This window comes from Columba livia, chromosome 12 (assembly GCF_036013475.1).
Source record: "Columba livia isolate bColLiv1 breed racing homer chromosome 12, bColLiv1.pat.W.v2, whole genome shotgun sequence".
Taxonomy (NCBI): Eukaryota; Metazoa; Chordata; class Aves; order Columbiformes; family Columbidae; genus Columba; species Columba livia.
In genome coordinates, this window is record NC_088613.1 from 15,235,020 (window position 1) to 15,239,066 (window position 4,047).

Below are 4,047 nucleotides of genomic sequence, written 5' to 3' on the forward strand. Positions count from 1 at the left end.
GATACATTTTATTGTATATTTTAAATATATATATTTTTTATATATGCGCTTATATATGCAAATGGACCACCCGAGGGCTCAAACTGGCTGCGGGGAAAAATAAATAGAAGAGAAAGAAATAGAAATGGAAATTAACTAGAAAGAAATGGGTGATTAGAAAGAGAACGGAACCAAAAGCCGCGCCGAATATGCAAATCGGCTCGAGGTTCCGGCTGGGGGGTGAGTGGGCGGAGAGAACGCGAATGGACATGCAGAGCGGGCCAATCAGGTCGCGCGAGACAGCTGAGGGGCGGAGCGCAGGGGAAACGGAGCGAGGTAACAGGCAGAAAGGTTCGAAATCGAGCTGCGTAGCTGGCCAATGAAATTGCCGAGAAGGAACCGAGGGGGCGGGGCGCAGGGGCTCGAGGGGTTGCAAACGCATACGCCCTCTACAGAGCTCGCGTGTGCGCGGCGTCCCCCTAATGCAGCCGCGGGGCGTGGCTATGCAAATAGCGCACCCGTAGGCTCGAAGGGCCGCCGGGAGGTTCCGCCGTGCGGTTGCCGGTGAGCGCGCAGCGCGGTGCGCTTGGTTCCGCTTGTGCTCAGGTAATCGCACGCGTGGGGTCGGGGCAGTGGGGAGAAACACTTGGGAGCTCAAGGACGCTACAGATGTTCCACATCAAACCGAAAGAAAAGGCGATTTTGCTGCCAGCGCAGAAAAACTGATTAAAGATTGCAGTTAACAGAGCATGCCCCATCCCTGAATTGGTCCCTTGGTAGATGCAAATGTTTCAGGTAAAACATTGAACTTTAATCTATGATAAATTAACAGATTAAACTAACAGTGACTCACGACTGTCGAAACATAGCCTTTTTTATGGGGGGCAGGGAATAATCACAGGTATTAAATACTTCTAAGTAGAGTTAAAATAAAAAGAAAGCAAACTACATCTTATTACCAAAAGTTAATTTCAATTTTCAAAAGATTATATCACTAGTTGGGCATAATTAATGCCTATTATTTGTTTAATAGTAGCAATGTTAAAGTTATGTATTGATGATGCCCAAGTGGTATTTTCATAATAAAAATTGCCTGTTATAAAGTAGAAATAGAATGCTAATTGGGAGCAGTTTATTATAATCACCTTTTATTGTTATTGTGGTAATTAAAGTACTCCTAATTAGGTTTCTAATTCATAGTGAATTCACGGTGATTTGGAATAGTAATTAACCTTTCATTTTCTATCAGTCTGTTTTTTGTGCTTTGTCTCCATTTTCCTGCAGAAAACAGAGCTCTCTTTGGCCATGAAACATTCATTTGCTGTATTTTATAATATTAAACTATTTAGATCATGAGGAATTTTGTCTTCAAGCACATTATCCCAGGCATTTTTTAATGCAAACATGAGGCAACCCAATATTATAAGCATTAGAATTTAGATCTAAGCTTCCCGTAATTCAGAAATAACCCGTCCCTCTAGTTTGAGTGCTTAAGAAATTAAACACTTTAGTTCATCCAAACACATGCAAGCTTGGATGTTTCTCTAGGTTTCTGTCTGCAAAAGCACGGCAAGAAGTCTCATTAAAATGTGCGTGACTTGAAGGCAAGTGCCGTGCCAGGCGTGGCTGCAGCATCAGGCCTGAAGACACGCTCCTTCTGCTCAACCTTCGCTTCCAGAAACCCCTCGGCTGCTCCGATTCTGTGCGCACGATCCGGGGTACACGTGTGAGTCTTACAGACGTTCCCTCCACAGCCCAAAGCGGGCTGTGTTACACTTTACACAGGGCTGATAGAAACTCATCCCAATGAGTTAAGAAGACTACAAGTAATCAACTAAATCCATGCCAAATGAAACAAAATAAAGAGTTCAAGGTTGTCTGTACATTGCCTTCTTCACTAAAGTTCATCAGAGTCAGCTCACACTTCTTTCAAACACAATGGACTCGTGATTGGAAAGGTGTTTTTTTAAACTGAAACCTGTAGCTCGTGATCTAGTATTTCCCTCTAATGTGAACAAAGATGAATATGATGCTTAGGTCGGCCACTGGAAAAGCTCCTGTGAATTTCCCTAAGCTTTAATCAGACATCCAACCAAAACGTGTAAAAATACTGTAAAATTGTAAAAACAATTCTGAGACCATCAGTTCTTCCTTAAAATGGCATACCAGCCTGCCTCATTCTTTTCAGATTAGGCCTTCTGTCTGCATCCTGAAGTTTATATTATGCATAAATGTGTATAAACCACATTTATTTGCATGTTACACAATACTCATTCTACTTCCTCTGAAAGTCTACTCTACATGTTCAGTACTTTTATATTGACTTTTAACATAGATTTGTTAAACTGCGGATTTTTCAGCCATCTGCTTACCTTACCCAGTTTATTCTAGTGTATTTTCCCATTTATTTTACACACAGACACCATATCAACATATACTGGAGCCCTGGTCTTGCAGCACCAGAGACTGCAGAGGATGATGAGGGCCCTTCAGCAGGTTTTGTAAGTCCCAAACCCTTCCCAGCAGTACAAAGTATAGTCATGGCTTTGAGGACTGGAGATAAAAGTGAGCCCATATACCTTTGGATGTTAGGAGCTTTAGACAAAGATCAGATGACTCCGATCTGCATGACAATTTGTTTTGTATCATCTTTCTGTAGTACACACTTTTTTTTGGTGGGCTGAAGTACCTTCTTTCCTACTAGTACTCAAGTCCTGATGCAAATCCTAGTCTGCTCTGTTAGCTCTCGTTAATCAGGAATTCTTGGAACAATACAAACACGTTTGTATTTTTAGCACACATTATGTCTTTTCCATCTGCAAGACACTTAGTTGAGCTACCTCCCTTTCCTATGGGCTAAACTATTTCATTATTCTCGCTTGATTCCACAAACACAACAGGTCACTTTCTACTAATATGACATGAAAGAAAGAGATTGAAAATGTCAGCATTGGCACTGGCTGCCTGCTGAAATCAGTCTGCAGAGCTGAGCTGTGTTTACAATGCCAAAGTTAAAGGGAAGTCATGGAACTCCCTCTTCCCCCGCCCGACTTCACCTCTCCCACACACGGACAGGCTGCCTGGCCTCAAAGAACAGCCGCGCAGTAATGGATCGGAATAACTTTTAATGAGCACACAGCTGGCTTTAGGATGGCAATGGTTAAACACCAAGTGCTACATTGCTCGGCTGCAGGGATAACCCAGCCCTACCTGCGGTACTGCAGGGAAGGCACAAATATCCAGCGGCACACGGTGCAGGCGTTTCTCTCACCCTGCTTGTCAGTGAAAACACCTTTTGTAACGTTTTGTACATTTGAAGCATTTCTTCTTTATGTAAAATATTCAATAAATGTAAAGTAGTATTTTGGCTGTAAATTAGCAGTGCATGCCTTTTATGTTCTTATGCAGTAGGAAATGCCTTAATGTTAACCATTTGGCTTAGTAATGCACTTGAAGACATTTAAACAAAGGTTGGAGAAACGCCTTTTTTCTTTTCAGATCAGATTAATTTCCATGTTGCTTTCAGATCACACAAGCAAAACCAATACTTTTTAAGTATTAATGAGTAGAATGGCATACAAATAAACTGATGACCTGCAAAAATTACCTAGTTTTTCATGTTAGAAAATGTGATCACAAAACTAAAATGGAAGACAAAAATTGTTAAAACGCTTTGGAAAGTAATCCTTCAGTGTTACTACTGGTATGTTACATATTACGCTTCAGAAGAGGCTACGTCAAAACACAGACGGGACTATCCATTTAGCTCTAGCAGGCTTACAGCTATCTGGATTTCTCCCCCAAAAGTGTGCTGCGTTCATGCCAGGGGGACTAAATTCTTAAAAAACATCAGGGGAACTAGATCAGCTCACACAATTGCAGGCATAACCCACACCACGCAGGAAAGGCTGAATACTTAAATCAGGATGGCTTTGCTTCCTAAACAGACTTTTGAAACACCAAAAGCCTCAGTAGGCCATTCATTGTGACTGACTATTCACGATATGAATGCCAATAATATTTTAATCATGTGACATCCCAGACATCCCATTATTTTTACTTTAATGA

At 41.6% G+C, this 4,047-nt stretch overlaps 1 long non-coding RNA gene across 1 annotated transcript; it reads left to right on the forward strand.

Annotated features, from left to right (window-relative positions):
• The first annotated feature begins 338 nt into the window (after positions 1-338).
• On the forward strand, positions 339-3,354 carry LOC110355985 (uncharacterized). The gene is made up of 2 exons (XR_002409016.2): positions 339-774; positions 1,528-3,354. It is a non-coding gene; the product is annotated as an uncharacterized LOC110355985 (long non-coding RNA).
• The last annotated feature ends 693 nt before the right edge of the window (positions 3,355-4,047 follow it).